At 38.3% G+C, this 20,364-nt stretch overlaps 1 long non-coding RNA gene across 1 annotated transcript in view; it reads right to left on the bottom strand.

The window, feature by feature from the left end:
- The window catches only part of LOC308178463, a 34,697-nt gene extending 23,222 nt beyond the window's left edge, over window positions 1–11,475 (bottom strand). The window contains exon 1 of the long non-coding RNA XR_013939783.1: window positions 9,788–11,475. This is a non-coding gene — a long non-coding RNA (uncharacterized lncRNA). The remainder of the gene's footprint in view (window positions 1–9,787) is intronic.
- Window positions 11,476–20,364: the final 8,889 nt, after the last annotated feature.

The following is a 20,364-nucleotide window of genomic DNA, read 5'->3' as shown; positions in this document are numbered from 1 at the left end:
TAACTGTATTCTTAAGCCAATTTAGATCAGAGGCTATTATTACATACAACTTGCAGCAGACTACGCTGCCATTTATGTGCCTTGTGGGATACAAAGAGCCCTGAAAGATTTCCTTTCAAAGCACTCAAAAGGCTGAAATGATTTCTCAGCTGGCTGCCATTTAAACTACCAATCCAACTGGAGCAAGAGCATTTCTAACTAAGTTAAAAAACAGCAAGACAATTTAAGATAGTGTCCTAAGACAGCGACTCAGCATTTTAAAAATGTAAAAAAATCTGTGAGAATGTTTTGCATCATGGCACACGGTCAGAGAGCGCTCGACGCAGTGTGGAACACGCAATCAAGTTTTTAAAGCTGTAAGATCTATGCAACTTCCTAAAGCTTCTCAGATCAGTGAAATTTTTTTTCCAAAGAAAAAAAAATCTTAAAATGATGACAAGGACAAAATGAAGTGAAAAAAATCCAATTAATACAATAGTCCATTAAAAATGGGACATCTGACTCTCTTAGGATTCTCTGAAACAGCAATGGGCTACAAAGCATGACAGCTGTTTTATCTCTAGGCCACAAAGGAAAACTAAACAACACCAGTTTCATAGAAGAACCTCCATAAGTCTGTTTTCTTCGTTAAGCAAGAGTCACTCATTCATCACAACAACAATAAAAAGTTCATGAAGGCTTATCATATAGAGCTAGGTGTTGGCATTAAGGCCGCTTCTTCTCTCTCAATAAAGAATTGTAAAGACTAAGTTGTTCAGTGATTTGTGGGAGGATTTCAGCCATTCATAATATTTTTCTTAGTTTGCAGAGGAATAACGTCTAGGGGGTTTAAATAGTTTCATCCAAGACCTCACTTTAAGCAATTAAAATAAGGGATAAAAGATATTAGGTAAATATTACCATGCTAAGGTAATGTCATGTGTTCATTCTGAAATGACAACAGCAATAGCTGGGTAAAGATTGTCTGGAGGTCTAGCAGGTCAGTAACTGAGAATTGCCTTTTTTGAGAGGGCAAGATTCAGGAAGAGGCTCAAACCCAAAGGCAGAGAGCTAAGTGATATGATTTTCAGCTGTTGTAACTTCATGCTAGTGGCAAAGTACAGGAATCACTGGAACTGCAACAGCATAAACCAGCCGTGGATCTGGCTGCTTGATTCTACAGCTTCTCTCTACAGGCAATTTGTACTTGGAGCTTCACTTTTAGGAATAATAATGACAAATCTTTTATTTCTCAACTGCACTAAAATAAATTATTGTCTATACTACTCCTAAGAAAATATCATCATGCCACTCAAATTGCTTTGGGAGGACTAAGTACCACCTGACCTATGTTTTAGATTCTGTAGGGGAGAGTGTTTGTTCCCCCCCCCCCCCCCCCATATTTATTTACTTTGGGGGTGGGGGAAGTAAATGTAGTCTACTCTTATTTTCATTCTATACTCATATTCACTGCAGTTATGGGATTGGGTATTCCAGTAGTCAAAGCAGAGTACTTACCTACTTCATGGCATCATTCCTAATTATTTGCTGTTCCTTCTCGTTAATTTTCAAACTGGAGTATCTTGATTTTAACACTACTAAAAGAGTCATTTAGAGAAATAATGGGGAAGAATGGTCCCAGTGCCAATTCGCACTGTCCTCATCCATAAATCTCTCTCCAACTTTAAACACTTTCATTTACAGCTACAATATTTTTGACCTTTATGTTGTTTCTAAGCCTTTTTCAACCATCAGCAGTAGACTGACTAGCATGAGATTTTCTTCTTGCATATTCCAAGTGTCTAGATACAATCGCCACTTTAAGGAGAAAGATAAATCTGAAACAAATTCTCCCCTCTTACACAGTAAAAACATCATAATTATTTCTTGAGAATTAACAGCGCACATTTAAAGCTACAGACTAAAGGTGCAGTACATTACTCTTATGCAAAAGAGTGCAAAAGGGAGGACGAAGAGAAAGGGATCCATTTTTTCCCCTCTCTGCTCAGGTACTAACCTATACGCTTCTTCTAAAAAAGGGAGAAGTATTCAAATTCCAAGCAAAGAACGGAAGACTACCGAGGAGCAAACATATCAATTCCATACATGCAGATGCATGTTTCTCTGTAATGTCAGCAAACACTTTTTAAACCCAAAACTCTCCTAGGTTTTTATGTATATAGTTTGGTGTTTTACACACATACCAAGTATGTGATTTGCTAGACACACCCTTCAAAACTGTCTTTTCGAGTGAAGCAGAAGCCAGGGTCTTCCTACCAGGATGAAAAAATGCTCCCTGGGTGTACTAGGTGAGTTTAAGATATCCATCAACTATGTAAGGGGAGGAGTGGGAAGAACTGCCAGTATTTTCTATAAACTTGGATTTAAATACTTGAAACAACTTACTTTGACGACGTTCATACCAATGCATTTAAACTGTAGTATTAATGAGAACAGAGGATTTAAAATGAGTAATGGAAAATGTGCGCACACGAAAATCCTAATTCACTCCAAGTGTACATGAATACTTAGCATACGCAGGCTCAGGGAAAAGCAAGACATCAGGTTGCTTTTGCATACAACAAACGAACCGAGTTTACAGACTAAAACTGATTCAGGGTGATCACTTTGTGAATTGCTTTAAACAACAAATTAAGCTCCATTCTCTGCCCCACTGCTTTATGGATTGTCTAGGGTGATCCAGTGTTTTAAAACTATTTTTTTCAAGTTAAATACATTCTAACTTGAAAATACTGTTTTTATAGGTGAAGTGGAAAGGAAAAAGACTAGAAGCTTAATCTACTTATTTCTTATTCAGCTGGGAAAGGTAGAATTGTTTTTCTCTGCCTACCGCACTTGCTGACAGTTTTATTTTCAATTCTGAAAGCAGTCTGTGTAACAGCAATTCAGTTCTTGCTCCTCAGACTATGCAGAGATCTATTCAGGCTTAGATAAAGGCCCAAAACATACTCCTGACTACCCCAGGTCTATGGAGTGTCTGAAAAGGAGCTACAGCATATCTTTTCAGAATTTAGGTCTTGTTATTTTAGTCTCACATGAAAGCGCACAAAGCTAAACAAGGAGTAACTGAGGAAAGTGATCTGAATTTACACAGAGATAAAGAATGGCTCCTTTAGAGCTTGGCTGGAGTTCTGGATGAATGACCATCTTAACTTTTGCCTTATTCCAAGGATTCTTACAACAAGATATGGAAAAATCAGAACTTTGGTTACCCAAGTAAAAGTGGAAGCTATATTGATGTGTGGGACCTATGTTTAAATAAAGCAGAGGTGTATGCAAAGTGCTGTTATTTTTGCATTATAAGACAAAGGCAACATAGTACCGACACAGTCAACTTGCTCTTTAAAATAAGACATTTATTAACTTACTCCTTTTCAAAATCTTTGTTAATGAATGGCTTGCTTTTGTTGCTTCTGGCTTTTTTTAGCTCTTAAAAAACAACTTTAAGGTGAAAAACTTTCTATTTGATGTGACAGTACTCCCATCTCTTAATGTAGCTAATACTTAAATTTGGGTTTAGATACCATAATGCATAGATACTGTAAACAATAAAAAACATAATTCAAACATGCTTTTTATAAGAAATACAGCATCTCAATCACTTGTGCTCTAACCCAGAGCTTTTCCTTCATGAGGCACTTCTTGTTAATGTTGTTGTGTAGATGACCTGGCTATCCCCATTTCTAATCTGTGTGTGAATGCAAGGCAATATCACGTGAGTCAGCAGCAAGCTGGCAAGTACAGCAGTCTGTCACGATCACAACTGATCACCCCAATATCAATCATTCTTTGAATGTGAAAAAAACATTAGCTTGTTTTACTATTAAATTCCCTCCTTATTGCCTAAAAATGGCTTTACATGAGACCTGGATTGCTGTTTAGGTTAGTAGGCATGTCCAATTTCACAAAAAAAGAGAAGCCTGCATTATGATTACTTACATTTACAACAGCTGAACAGCAGAAGAGACCAGGCTTCTAGGAGTATTCAGTCATTGTTAATGTTCATTCATGCTTAATAAAAGTTCAGTTCATTCTTGTACACCACTCAGGTTCTCTTTTTACAAAATATTAGAATGGCCATGTTTCCATCTTTTAAATTATCTACCACTGTGCAAGAAGCTAATAAAATCCCTACTCTTCATTTACATACCTCTGCAATACTGCTCAAAAGGAGAAGAGACCTGTCTCCCCAGGATACCTGGTCAAGCACTTTTAATAGGAATGGAAGAAAATACTCTGCTATGGCAGAGGCTGGGATTAAAAATGCCTCTTAATAACTTCCTCTTGAAGAAATTGAAGTGAGCCAGGTATAGGTTCCACTGCATCTTTTTCAGGAAGTAGCAACTCAGGCAAAATTTGAAGTTCTGTACTACAGGACTTTGATACTACAAATCAGCAAATTTGCGTTATGTACCTTATTCAGAGTCCAAAAATTACAGGAGGGAGCGAAAAGTGTGAAAGCTCTGGCAAGAAATTTCTGAGCAAGTCAGTTCTACATCTGCCTCCACACTGTGCAGCTATGTTGTGCAGAACCACTATAGGTGGGGTCCTATTCAATTATGGTGAGAGTTTGCTTCCCTTTGCCTCAGGTTATGCTTATACCACAGCATAAAGTGGCCTGGGAATGCACTTGAGGACTAGCCTGCAATAGTCCACTCTACCCAACAGTTAGTTCTCTCATTTTGGACATCCCTGGACTGCTTTCTCCAGCCATCACCTCTGCAGCCAAAACTCACCTGTCCCAGCTCAGGCATCCTCAGGTGTTTTGGCTGGGCCCAGGTAACACTGATGTAGGTGCAAAGACGCCAGCAAGGCAGCCCAGACACAGAAAGCAGTATAACCTCACAGCTCAGTGCTGCCTTGGGTATGTTTCAGCTTGGGACACCTTAAGCTGGGGGTTCTGTGTGATCTGCAGTCAGTTCTGGCACATGCCTTTCTCTGCTTGATCCCCCTCCCATGGCATGCTCTTTAACAATAGCACTGATAGGGTTTGGATTAGCAGTGCTGTTTGCTTTCTACAGAGACCTCCGTACCTTCCGCTAACACAACTGAGAGTTGTCTCAGCTTGATTTGTAGGGAAGCGCAGTACAAAACAGTCAAACCACCAAGCAAACAGGAGAAAAGAAACAGTTTAGCTCTAGCGGTTTTTGCATTTCTAATAGCTGGTAAATTGAAATGTAAAACAATCCTCTGGTTGGCATTCCACAAGTTAAATTTTACAAGAATATGCATTCAGAAAGGGGTATTTTTGAGCTTAATTGCTGACTCTGAAACCTTCCAAGATGCCAAAGACTAACCAGACTGCAGGAAGGCCACATAACCGTTGTTTCCAGAGAACAGTACAAGTCTCTGAACAAAAGCCAAGAAGAGTGATGCCTGCAGGCAGAGTGACAGGAAATCCCAACAGCGTTAGGTATTTGATTTTGAAAACAAGATCATTAAAAATGCAGGTGGTTAGAAGGATTTAAGTACAAAAAGAGAGCAAGACATGAAATGGAACACAAAGCCAGAGCAATGAAAGATACAGGAAAGAAGCAAGGAAAAGCGGATGCAGAAGTTCAGACACACAAAAAGAGAAACAAGGACAGAAGAAGGATTTCAGTAAAGAATATAAAAAAAACCTGTTTATTTTAGTCTGAAGCTAATGGAAGTAAGAAGTCCTAAAGGCATTGGAATAGTTTAATTTTCATAGCTGGTCTGGTTGACATTTTCTTTTGAACACCAGATTAAATAACACAACTCAGCTAACAGCATCTTTGCTATAAATGCTACGGGGCTAAAGACTAGATAAGCAGCAGCATTTAAAGCCTTTTTCCCTATGCAAATAAGTGCTGGTAAATAGTATCAACACATACATGTTTTGAGCAAGATGAAAATACAAAATTTGTTGACTGCTCAAGTCTGTTTTTCAACTTCAAAATCCTTATGCCAACACCTGACGTGCATCAGCCTGAGGTTTACATATGAGATGATAATTAGAAAGTTGTCTTAAAAGAGAGAAATAGAAGACAGTAAATATATTTAACTAAGCATGTGTATTTAACTAAGCCTATTATTTTTACTATTGTATCACTTGGATTTCTCAGCAGTCCAGATCCCTTAACATGAAACATGAACAGATTAACACGAGTGCTGTGATACTAGATACTTTTTCACCTGAAGCTCCCATTCTCAAAGGCAACAGATTCATGAAAATATCAGCTCCTATGCTGAGGATAGACTATGGGCCTCAAAGTTATTAAATAAAAATGGAAAGCATTTGTGAGAAAAATCTCACTAGTTCAAGGACCATCAAATCTTCACGAGTTAGCAACAAATATTCAAAATGCCATTTTTATGTTACAACATAAAACTTCAGTATTTTGAACTTTTGAAGTGTGTAGTAAATATCATAAAAATGCAGAGTGAGCAGTATTTTTTGACTTGAAAAATAAATTGCAGAGAAATAAGGCAACACCAGAGAAGGAGGCAACATGGGAGATGCAGCGATTTTGGGAAGGTCAAGCAAGGTGTCACAGCAGTGCTGAAAATCACACCTTTGGGTACACCAGTGCTGTACATGTGCAGGCTGGGTCCAGAACCAGCACATGCGTGCCCCATACAGACCTGGACACTGGTGAAACCCTGAAGAATTTGGTGGATCTTCCCTTGGAAAGATAGCTCTACAAAGAGCCAGTTCCAGGGAAAAGGACCTAAATTTTATTACCAATTTTGAATGCAGATAAGTTTTATATTGTAATTTAACTGCTGTAATGTCTGATATATCTGACTTAAAGGACAGAATTGTAATAAAGTTAGAAGCGTACAAAATTGCAGGAAGGACAATTTAAAGAGAAGCTCTCAACATTAACATCCAGGTTTTGAGTATTCAAAAGTGAGCTATGAAACATCAGAAAAATACATGTAACTTGAGGCCTTTGGTAAATGTCAACCAGGGAAAATATGACTTAGATTATTAGAGATACTCAAAGAATATAATCCACAGTAGATCACTTCAGCCCTGGCTAATTACTAAAGGCACTAGTGTATTACACTGCTGTAGCTGTATCTAATTTAGTTTGCTCTGCAGTTCATCTATTTTTTTTTTTTTTAATGTATTACTGTACTGGCTGTTGTAGGGTAGAATCTCCTCCAAAAGTGCTTCTCAACCCTTCTGCTTTCTACTAAGCAAGTCCAGAAACTGTAACTGAGGTGTTCTCACTTTTAAACTGACTACTGATTAACAAAAGCAAAGGAAAACAAACAAAACAAAAAACACACTCCTCCCCCAGTAGGGATAAAAGCTTGCATTTAAAAACCAAGACCATCCTTCAGACATTTTCTATAATAAGACCCAAGCAACTGGAATTGGTTAATAAGAAACCAAGGTCAGATGCAAATTTGAAATTCAGAAAAGCAAGGCTATGTATATATTATTAACATGGTTTGATCACGGGATATTTCATTTTAAAGAAGTATTTATGGTTTATTCCCATGAGATTCTGTTGTTGTTGAAGTTTTACATGATACAAGACAAGCATATTCATATGTTATTGGGAGGGGTTAGAAGTAGCTCATCTGTAAAGATCCCTTCCAACCCAAACTATTCTATGATTCAGAGGAAAAAAAATTAAAAATCTCAATCTCATTCAGGGTTACTCCAAGAATCCAAAATTACTAAGTTACAGATCATTGAGGAAGTATCCTGAGAGTTTTGGTTTTTATTTGTCTTTTTCTTCTTCTCTTCCATGGGCACCTTTTATTGACTACTACTAATTTGCTGAACCTTTGATCTGGCCTAATATTATTGCTCAGGCATCTCACTACCCCCGATTCATTGGTAAATGTTCTCAACACAACAGAGGACTATTTGCACGATTTGTATCTTTCCACAAAGTAAGCATAAGGTAGATATAGCTACATACATCTCACAAACCTATACAGCAATTAAAGATACCTCAAGCACTTCATAAGTAGAAGCAAAACACTTGTTAACAGGAACAAATGTTTTAAGTTCTGTGGTACGAAATGTCAGTTCAGGAAAATCCATACTACATATCAAAGAATATTTACTATTCACATCTGACTTTCCAGTAGTTAATAATAATGAAAAACAATTTTTTAAGTGGCCGTAACAAATCTATTTTACATGGTGCATGCCATTCTTGTCACATTTATGGCTTGGAAATACGGCAATGTAACAGATATTAAAACTGGCATAGTCTCACATTTTAAATAGTTGTAGCCTGCTTGTATTTTTTGTTTAACACATTTCTCAAAAGTCATTCACAACTAATTGGTATGAGTTTTAATTGAGCTTTGTCTAAGTATTAGAAGGAAAACTGAAAAAAAAAGTTTGCAGCATTTTGCAGTGAATCAAAAACTGCAGTACTTTTGAAGATATGAGAAACTTGTTTCTGAATGAATTTAAAATGACTGAAAGGAATGGGAACCTGTTAGAATACTCAATATTAAGACAAATGTTATCTCTAAGTGAAATAGGTCCCATTTTCTTCTGTTTGTATAGTGCACAGAGTCCAATTATCTCAAGCACAGGTGAATGAGATAATAAAGTATCTTAAATCTTTCCTTGCAATAAAAAAATTAAGTCCAGACTGTACTGGAGTCACAGTGGGCAGGCATTCTTGAAGAAAGCAGTCACTGATGTCACTTTTGGAAAATTCCCTAAAATGTAAGCTACCTGCAGATGTATGTTCATTTTTTTTGGCCCTCCACTACTTTCAGCATTCAACTGCTAAAAGAAAACATTTCCTAAATTTGCCAGTTTCTGTAGTACCTGATAATATAGTGAATTCTAAAAGTGTTAGTGTGTAAGAAAAGATGGACAGAAGAAAGTGCATTCAGCCCAAGAGAAACAGCACAAAATTTTGAGATGGGCGACTACTGGACCTCTACCCTGTCTACACCTTGAAATATGGCTGTCTACAGATTAATGTTACATAGATGGGGCAGCTTACTAGCCAGCAGCACCCTCATCACACCAGTTGCAAACATGTGCACACTTCACACTTTTTAAAAATGCTATGAGTTGAGGGCATCAGTCAGAGCCCCTTATCTAGATGAACCCTGAACAGAACCTTTCTTCTAAAGCCAGCTCCACTTTCTGGTTTTGATTTCACAAGAAGAACTGCTGAGGCATGTTTCCAAGGGGACAACACATATCTACTTACAGGATCTGGTCTAAGAAGTCATGATCGCTCCTTGACTCTGCACGCAGATGTGCATGTTGTCGATTGTCTATGACTGAGTTCAGATAGCAGTTTCAGGAACACGATGGTGAAATCGTCAGATACATCTGAGCAAAGTTTAACTTATACAGCAAAGACTTTAACAGATTCCCCAAGCTGATTGCAAGCTGTAGGAATTTAGGCAGCTGATGATCATGCTATTGGGTTTTCCCTGCTTTTTAACCTTTATCAGCTAAAGGAGGGCAAGTTGTAATATATCTACTCACCCTTCAATTGCTCCTTTATCCAAGACAGCATAGACTGCCTTTATACTGCAGCAAATACATCAACTTTTCTTGTGCCTCAGAGACTCTTAACACAATGAAAAGATATAAAACTGGAAAACCAACTGCATCATACAGAGCAATCCAATGGGGTACTTAGTGGGTGTTATCACCTCCTCGCTCTTAAGAGCTCACTTTCATGTCTCTTTTCCTCCTTTTAAGCCCAAACCTTCACAACAGAGAAGGTAAGGGACCAAGTAACATAAAGAAAATTATTTTATAACGTTATTCTAGACATGACAGCACTGCTAGAAAGTTAAACACAACCACTCCTACCTGTGGCTGGGAACTGACCCCAACGCCACCTGGGAGCAACCTCTCTTCCTGCCCCAGCAGAGCTGTGTCCTGCAGCTGCACCCACTTGGCTGCAATCAGCACACCGGGGGCAGGCCTCAAACAGGCTTTGTTTGTGTCCCCCATTCAGCCTAAAGTCCCCACAAGGATAATTAGCCTGCAAATAACCTCATCATCTGAAGTCTGGAATGTATGGTTTCAGTTGTACCCCTCTGCAATTAATTCTACAGGTGCTTATCTTCATTATTACTCTCCTACTACATTACACAAAAATGACGAGGACCTAATCACACTTTGGGGTTTGTTCTCCCATTTACCTCAACAGGGTTTCCATGGGTGAAGCAAATCTGCTAGTAACAACTGGTGGTGTTGACTGCTGTATATTAAACCAAGCAGAATCATTTGTCCTCCAGGTTCTCCCTTCAACACAGTAGGCAAAGTTCTATTTTCTAAGGATAAAACAGTTCTGATGATGAAATAAAGGCTTTTTCTTAAGACAAGATGCAGAAAAAAAACCACTGACAGCTATGTTACAAAAATAGAAAAAGTTCAAACCCAGGTGTTTTATCGGCTCTTTTGCCTATGATCGTAGTTCAGATAGCATACGTTAGGGAAAGGAGTTTATTGGAACAATTTCTGCTAAAATATTAAAAGGCCTATCCATTACCATGTAACAAAAAATCCACAACATTCAGAGAACAGAAACTACCTTGCAAATGTATTGAAACAAAAACAACAAAAAAAGAACCTTTCGAGGTAGCTCCTGCATATTGGCAATGGAAGTAAAAAGCTTAATAAAGTGAGACTAACATAATTTGTCAGGAATGTTGTACAGTACAACATCAGCAATGCTTGGCAACTGAAGATTCATTAAGGTGATGGTGAAATGTTTGGTGGTGGGAGGTTTGACATGTTTTTCATTTTCCAGCAAGATGCTATACTTCACACAGCTAGTAAGGCTACCAGCAGGTCTAAACATAGCTTATATTTAAAGTGTACATTCTTCTGATTTGAACCCTTATAGTGAATAGAAATGACTTTGCTATCTTTGTTCCAACATATTTTTTCTGTTTCTAATTACACGTGCCAAAGTGTTTATCTTATCTATTTTTCTACCATATCACAGTTGCAGTCTGCTCCCACTGGTCTTAGATAAAACTGAACATTTGCACTCCTATAATAATTACAATTTCAAAAAGAGATTTTAGATTAACTTTCTGAATTAGAAACCTTGAAACATTTTTGTTTAGAAAACAATGTTTTTGACATGTTTTTTGCATGTTTTAATGTCCTATTCCATTTAGTTATTTTAGTTTTGAAACATATGTAAAACATCCTTTTAAAATGTGAAATGCTAACACTTGCTTTCATCAGCATTCCTTCGTAACTACCACAACCCTGCAAAATAGTTTTAGTGAGAAGATAACCGTATTTTTGTGTGAATGACTTAGTTATCATTATTATTTGCCCAGTTACAGTTGTAGGTGGTAGCAGATTTCAGTTCATGCAAATCTGTATGAAGCAAAGTTGCTTAAGAAGCAAAGGGCATATGAGTCGGTGTGCATCCTTCCAAAGGTCATCTTCTAAAATACCAAGTACCACCTCTCCCGTGTTGAAGACTATACAAATTTTACAAATTTTTGCTTACAGAAGGCAGGTACTTTCCCACATGTCTCTCATTTCCTTTAGCTGCAACACAGCTGTAGATTTGCTTCTGTGTTATAGTGGAATAAGGAAAACTCAGTTGGAAAGCATTAAGCTTCTGAAAATGCCTGCAATTATAGGTCAGAATTAGAAACCTACTGAATACAGGTTGCCCTGGAGCCTGCTGTACCTGAATTTGGAGCAGTTTTTGACTGATGTCATCTCACATTAATATCAGTGCTACTTAACCCTGAAAGAGTGCCAGAGTTAGAAATGGAGCTGACACAACTAGGTTTTAATGGTCTCTAGCAACAATGTTTACTGCTTTGAGGTAAAAGGTGAAGTAAATATGTTGTCCTTCCATATACCATTTTAGCAGATCTAGGTAAAAAAAACTTTTGACACATGCCCCTAACAAAGAAATTGAATAAAAGTGTAATCTGCTGACGATATTTTACCACACACTCCTACTTGCAAAGGATATTTCTGTTTCTTTTCTTTTCTGATTCATGTGCTTGAATGAACGATTCTCTCACAGCAGAGATTTTTTTTATTTTTTATCAGAACTGTAAAACTGGAAAAGCCAGTGGCATTTACTTGGCAGTGTATCCCTCGTTCATGAGCCCGAATGCAGCTACAAGGCTTGTAACAAAAAATACACAAATATCTCCAATCTCCATCTCCCGCATGCCTAAAAATGTTGCAGCCAGTGACAGGTAAGCAACTATTCAAATGAAATAAACTGGCAGAGCAGGTGAACAGCAAGAATGCAAATAGGATTGTCGTGTGCTGAATTAAATATATTGGAAAGAAAAGAATTGAGAAGAAAAGTGAGCAAAGCAAGCCAAAGCTCAGACGCTAGGCAGTGCAGGGCAGTTCAGAGGCTCTCAGCCCTTGTTTCTAAGCAAAGCTCCTGCAAGGTCTCACATACCATTTGCATGTTCCTCCCGCAAGAGTGAGTGGGCTGGTGCTATCATAAGGAGCAAGTCCAAGAAAAGAAAGATAGAACAGCTTTGAAGTAAAAACACCCTAGTATAAAAAGCTTTTCTCTAAGGAGTTTTTTTTTTTTTTTTTTTTTTCCCCCTCAGGTATTAGAAAGACAGGTAACAGAGAAACAAGGGAGGTGGAAAAAGAGGGAAGCCTGAAATCAAATTCACTCTGAAGAAACTGCAGTCACAAATAACTCAACATTTCATAATATGGCTCCCTCCCCACTTACTTTTACATTGCAAAATTGAAGATAGTCAAGCTGGTGAGCTGGGAAAAACTTTTAAGTGCAAAATGAAGAAAGCTTGTTCAACATGACTTGCCTGGTATCACCCAAACTCTAGACATTCCTATTTTTAGCTGCAAAATAATTTGTGTATCAGTCATCTCTTTCCTCTTCAAGAGAGTTTTCTAATTACAGTTACATGCCAGGAGACAATATTTGAATCTAGTTTAATTTATAAATTACCATGAAGCAGGTTTGTCCCTGGTGAATTTAAAACATTATCTAAAATTTCATGTTTTATCCACAGCTGTCAAGTGAGCAATTTCCCTGCCTTGAAATATATATAATGCAAAGTGCTAACCTTGAAGAGAAAAGAAAAAAATTAATCAAATCTCTATTCAGGAAGAAAAAAAATCTGGTAATAGTCCCTTCCATCCCAGAAAATGATGATAAATTACTGATCCAAAATGTGTCTAAGTATTGAGCATATAAAGGGGGTAACACTGATTTAACTATTTTAGAATCTGGATAACACTGTGCATGGCATCACACAATATACAGAGAAACACAGCCTCCCCCTCCAAAAGCTTAGTCTCCTTGCAGACAATACCAGCCAAGGGTGAGTGAAGAGGAACTTTATTATCTCGAATTTGCAGAAGCACCCCGAGCACAGAGCATATGAGCTGACTGCACTCTTGAAGCCTTTGCCAAAAGATGAACCTGTGTGTCTTAATCCCAGTTTAACATTTTACCCATAAATCACTCCTCTCTCATCCTGTTGACTCCTGCCTGCAAATCCAGGCTGAGCACATGTGCAAAACCTTTATTTCTCCTCCTCTCCATATCCTTGTAACAATTTCCAGTTTTTCTTTATTATTTTTTTCTTTAACCAAATTTTTGAAACCTTTTCAGGACAACAGACAAGGAGAAGGGCCCCTGTACCTTTGATATTCACATACTTATTTCCATTATGAGGGCAGGTTGGTAATGGCCTGGCAAGGACTGGTAACTGCTTTGCATCAGATTTCCCCTGGCTGCTCTGACTGCAATCTGTACAACAACCGCTTGGAGAATGCATGGCCGAGTCCTTGCTCTCTGCTGTTACTTTTGTTAATCCTACTGACAACAATTTATGCCAGAAGAGACAGACCTGCAAAAAATCCCAGAAGTAATCAATACAAAAATTACAGTAGAACCACTTAAGGACTCTGCCTTTAACTTTATGTGCAGTGCTGTTACGTCAATAGAAGAGGTGACATAAATAATTTAGCTGCTGACCATAAATGAGACAAACTGTATTATCACCACAGAAGACATGACATGGTTTAATGAAACCTTGAAAAATAAATTAATATTTCCTTTGGGGGCACAAGAAATATTTACTCCCAGTGCAAATTAACTTTTCAGTAAAAAAGTAAAATTCCTTATTCAGTAAGAAAAAATATAATATTAATTTTAAATATTTTGATGTAGAATAATGATACAAATAATCATAATCTTGTGATCATGCAATTTTACCTGCAAATTTTTACAATCTACTAGATCTTTACCAACAAATTTATCACACATCTTTTATCCTAAGAGATATGAAGGCGCAGCGCTGACAAAACCTGACACAGGAAATCAATGGCAGAACTGACTAAATATTAAAATCCTCTGATTCCTACTGCAAACATTACTCCACATTACCAACATTATCAACTGCAAGAACAATTATCAACAACCAACGTTATCAGCTCCAATCAATATATATGTACTTTTATTACCAAGTCTTAGCCATAAAGTAACTCCATTTCAACTCTATAAACCTAAAATGAATAACCTTATCTCTGATTTTAACTTGGTAAGATACTTTCTATTTCTTGGAGGTAGATGGCAGATCCTTGTCTTTGATGTTAAGAATTTCCCCGTGCCCGTCCTCACCTTACTCCTTTTTTAGGTCTGAATATAGCATTTTATAATGCTTGTGCATTATCTCAAATCACAAAAATTTACTGCTGGCTGTAGAATCTGACACAGAACCAAAGACACTAACAGGACTTTTCTAAGGTTTTTCAGAGCTCTTCAAACAATGGTAAAGTAATTAGGAGCAAAATGTAGCAGTAGATACCAATGTACTCTCAAGATCATGATATACATATCTCAAAATAATGAAACAGGCATGTCATTCAAAAAAAGCAAAATGTCTTCATTGAGGAGAATAATTTCCTCACCTTTTCGTATTATCTTCTTCATCACTTTAATAAATACGTTTAGCTCCCTGAGTGCCTAGAAAAAAACTGTAAAATTACAGACTTAAGTAGGAAATCCCCCCAAGCAACAATCAGCTACAAACCTAAAGGCCTTTCCATCATGGAGTGGATTTTTTTTATTATTTCACATACTCCAGAGCTTTGGGCACCACTCATTTCACAGGTTATCTCATAACTCCTGTTTTCTTTACATGAAGTATGCACTAGCATTTTGTACTCCCTGCTGCAGCATATCTGAGATTAAGTACTGATAGCCATTCAAAGATCACAGAATCATGAAATCATAGAATACCCTGAGTTGGAAGGGACCCATAAGGATCATCGAGTCCAACTGTTGGCTCCACACAGGGTAACCTAAAAATTAAACCATTTATCTAAGAGCGCTGTTCAAATGCTTTTTGAATGCCACCAGGCTTGGGGCCATGGCCATACGGCCTCGGGAGCCCATTTCAGTGCCTGACGACCCTCTGGGTGCAGAACCTTTCCCTAACGCCCATCCTGACCCTCCCCTGTCCCAGCTCCATGCCGTTCCCTCGGGTCCTGTCGCTGTCCCCAGAGAGCAGAGCTCAGCGCCTGCCCCTCTGCTCCCCTCGTGAGGGAGCTGCAGGCCGCCATGAGGCCTCCCCTCGGCCTGCTCTGCTCTGGGCTGAACGAACCAAGGGACCTCAGCTGCTCCTCATGTGCTTGGCCCTCCAGACCCTACAATGTCTTCATAGCCCTCCTTTGGATGCACTTTGATAGTTTTATGTGCTTATATTTTGGTGTCCTATCTTGCACGAATTGCTCAAGGTGAGGCCGCACCAGGCAGAGCGGAGCAGGGCAATCCCTTCCGTTGACCAGCTGGCAGTGCCGTGCCTGAGGCACCCCACAACACAGCTGGCCTTTTTGTCTGCCACGGCATACCGTGACTCATGTTCAACTTGCCGTCAGCTAGAACCCAGAAAGATACAAAGCCTTTCAAGTTTCTGAGACAACGGAGTCTGATTTGCTCAAGACAAAAAGAGAAACAAAACTAGGTCCTGTTGTATCTTTCCTTGTATGACCTGCACTTTGTGGGAGGTTTGTGGTAAGGTGACAATTCTCAATTCTGTAGCTGCTTCAGTTTAGCTGTGCTAATTGTAATATGCATGAAGCAAGAGATAATATACAGGCTTTCTATTGGGATAAAGACATGATTCTGGACTCTCATGCAATCCATCTGATGTTCACTGTGTTTTTTTTTTTTTTTCATAAAACACTCAAAGATGAGGATATTGGATTTGATGGAGTGGAACTGTTGAAAAATGTAGTACTTCGTGTTTCTTTTGTGCTATGCTCACACACAGTGCTTTAGAGGGCTAGACTAGCACTTGATGCACTTCAAAGACCAGAAAAACTCTTTTCTAGAAACTCTCCATATTGGAGATGGCTTGGTTGAGCATTATGGCAAAGGAACGAACTATGGCTGTTCACAAGTTTTTTAAGTACTGTGGTACTAAAACATAACCATTGCATACAAACTCATTGCATGACAGATCAACTACAAGTATTCTGCTCAACCAATGCCTATTCACATTTCAGATGAGTGGAAACACTCATATATTCCATGTTCAGTCTGACTGGCCTCAAAAATCCATTACTGAGACCGGTGGAATCTCACTTCAGGGACAAGCAGCATTCCTACCAATACATGCTTTCTCAGTGTACAAGATGGCTATTACTATCTACAGTCGATTAAGAAAAAATAATGGGGGAAAGGGGAAGTAAATCAAATATTATAAATTTAATCAGCTCAAAAAGCTATTGAATGGACCCTGTGACAATTGAGAAAAACGAGACTTTGTTCTTGGCACAAAAGACAGACAAAACAGCTCATCGTAAATCTTGGCACCTATTGCTACTGATGATACTTTTATTTCATGATGACTCACCATTTCTGAGTGCAGAGAACAGTGCTGGCAGGTTTCTCTCTGTAGCTGGCCCTCGTATCTCTGCCACTTAACTGCAAGGGCTTCTTGAATCAGAGATGGTTTTGCCCAGTCAGTGCACTATGCTTTGGTTGCCTTTACTTTTACATTTGGACTATGCCCCAAGCACCTTGTTGCCTCACCTTCTGTGCATGTTGCTTGGTTAAAACAAAAATAGTAACTCTTCTTCTACAGTTTCACATAACAGATGAATCACTAGTACATGGAACTTGCATGAGCAGTCCTCACTGCAGTAAAATGGAAGAGGGCAATGCTGCATTGCATAGCCGATCATCCAGACTATTCCTTCCTGACTTGAAGAGATTTTGAAAGTGTCTTATTTCATCCCCTATTTTATCAGTTGTTTAAAACAAATTTAAAAAACACCTCCAAATCCATCTTACCAATGAATGCTGCTGTCTTGAGAAAAGCCATGAAAGAGTTGGGGTTTATTTTTGCCTTCACTCTAAAGGTAAAAGCAATAAATTGATAATAAAAAAAAGAAAAAACAAACAACAGCAACAACAAAAACAGGGAGAGAGATGAATGTAATCCTTTGTATAGACATCAGTGGCAGGAGGAAGATTAAAAAAAGTAAGTGGCCTGCTTGCTCCTTGGTATTCTATCATTAATCCACTGTCTTATATATATATATATAAAAATTAGTATTTTGATTAAATAAAAATTCGTAGTGCACAGTCTTAACACTGCTGACTTTAGATGTGAGTGCTGATGCTTCAATATGTTAGGCCCATAAATGCAAATTGAAGCAATCACACAAACATGGGAGCAGAGTGAAAATAGAGCTGAAAGGTTTTTTTTATCCAAACAAACTCAGTCACTTGATTAAAGTTCTTCAGTAATTTGCCCTTTGTGATGTTTATAGGAAATCTACTGATATACAGCATATAAATTCTCTTTTCTTTTGGGTACCATCTCTCTCTGTACTTGCAATACAGTGGAAATATATCCAAGCTCCCTGTAGCCTTGCAGGCTGTACTCAAGCTAACTTCATTTTGGGAGCAATATAGCCAGATTAGCACTGTGCTACACCCAAGCTATTTTTGCTTTCTTCACAGCAGCCTGCTACTAAATGTGCTAGGAAGAAGTTTCACTAGCGTTCTGGCACATTTTCCACAACAGTCAAAGAAACTAGCACTTCAAACTTTGAGTGAGAAGCAGAACTCACCTTGTGTATGTCAGAGCACATATAACACACAAGCTACCGGTCTGTATATCTATGACTACATTCATTTTTCCCATGAACCACAGCTAATTCAAGCTGAAAGAGCACTCCTACTGATGTCCATCCACTTGCCTTTGATAAAGCCACAAGGCCTAAGTAACCGCTCTTGTAATTTTTGTCCTAAGAATCTTGGATCAGATTCACCTTCCACAAACTCTAAGCAATTCCTATTGCTTAGTACAGCTTGCCATTCAAAACCACTCAGCTCATAGAAGAAAATGCAATAAATTCTTCCAAAAAATCATTCAGTAAAAGGTGGTCTTAGAATCTAAGTATATCCTGCAGAAGTAGATGTTCACATGTTATTATATAAACACACCACACAATGCAAGAAGATCCTAAATCACTTTAGGTCTGGAGATGAAGCTGCCATTTTATTTTTCTCCTTAAAGCAAGCACATCAAGAAACACCACAGACTTGTAATATCTCTGGACAGGTTTTTCAAGACCACAAACAATGGACTTAGAATAAGGTAACTTACAATACAGAGAGCTCAGATTTACTGGGGGAAATAGATTAAAAGAAATTGCATCAAAGCTACCAAGTGTCAAGGATATCCCTGTAGGGCCAGTCCTTTTCTTGAGTCTTGCTTTCATTGTGGTGACTTCCAGCAGTCTCTTGAGTTAAAACAAACACTGCAAAATTCTTTCCAACACTTAGGGAAATCTTATTTCCATCTTTGAGCACCAGGTACTTGTGCACAAGGCTGCAGGAGCCCTGCTAGTTCTGGTTCCCCCCTCTGCCCAGCCAGGACATCCACCCTGCTGCCAGGACAGCCAAACAGGCCCCAGCACTCTGGGAAAATGCCATTTCTTCCTCCTTCTGCAGCCACTAACTTCAACCAGCTTGAGACTAGCATCCTCTCCCAACCACACTTTTTTTTAAACAAAAATTCCAATTTTAACTGTAAGATTATCTGAGTGCCTGCAGAGGAGAAAAGAACTATGTTTCCTGTGATGACTTTGATGCTTCCAAAGTGTGCTGAGGACAGAACCATGAAGTGCAGGCATAGAATTTAGGAAATAAATGGTGAAAAGCTTTTTGGAATCTGAGAAAAGACTTAATTCTCAACAAGCCTGGATGAAAATATCTCTTTTTCTGCATGGCTATCAAGTTGCAACAAGAAAAAAGCAGGGGTCTTTTTTTTGCCACGTAGAGAACATAAAGCCTATCTTTTCTCAAAAGAAAGTAGGGACCATTTACTGATATTCAACTTTTTTATATACAAACAAACCTAGAGAATATACACCAATGACTTAAATGATTTTCAGAAACAAGCTTTCAGAACTAGTAATGCTTTTTTTTTTTTTTGGGGGGGGGAGGGGTAGTGCGGTCATTTTTTTTTTGCTAAACTGTCAACAGACTGAGGAAATCTAAAAGATTCAAGGATTGTTTTATTTATTTATTATTTTTAAATGTGAGCTGGAGAACTATAGGTTACTTACCATTCTGCTTAGTGGTATAGAAAGCATTTAAATGTTTCATCTGGGATATTACAAGCAATGAAAAAAAGTCACTTAGCACATTTGCGTAGGAGGTGTTGTTGCAAATCTATTGCCTTTGTAGTCTGTTTAAGCAATTTTGGGCCAGTTATAGAGGCAATGACAAGGCTTTATACCTTGTCTTTTAACTTGATTTCCACTGTATGATGTAAAGAAGACACACGAAAAAATTGATTGAATGAATGACTTCAAGATGCTGTTGTTAATATGTAGAAACCAGAGTCTGGTTACTTTACAGACTTTGGTCAGAGAAAGAGCTTGGTCCCCTCATTGGGGAGGTTTAGGCTGGACATCAGGAAGCGGTTCTTCACTGAAAGGGTGGGCGCACACTGGAACAGGCTCCCCAGTGAAGTAGTCACTGCACCGAGCCTGTCTGAATTTAAGAAGAGATTGGACTGTGCACTTAGGCATATGGTATAAACTTTTGGGCAGACCTGTGCAGTGCCAGGAGTTGGACTTGATGATCCTTATGGGTCCCTTCCAACTCGAGATATTCTATGATTCTATGATTCATCATTTCATATTTCTGTAAAGCAGTAAAACGATATCATAATTTTTTACTGGAAAAGTTTCTTGTTGCCACAAATCTTTGTGGAACAGTAAACAGAAAGGAAGTTACTATTACAGAGAGATCTGAATCACTTGCAACCTGAAAAATGCATTTTAATACAGCCAAATTCAACATAATACATCTGGGAACAGAGTAAATCTACTCAATCTACAAACAAATCTGCAAACTAAATCTAAAAGCTGAA

This window comes from Anser brachyrhynchus (genome assembly GCF_964034855.1).
Source record: "Anser brachyrhynchus genome assembly, chromosome: 15".
Classification (NCBI taxonomy): domain Eukaryota; kingdom Metazoa; phylum Chordata; class Aves; order Anseriformes; family Anatidae; genus Anser; species Anser brachyrhynchus.
Note: the sequence above shows the minus strand (reverse complement) of the source record. Positions and strands in the feature narration are given on the sequence as shown.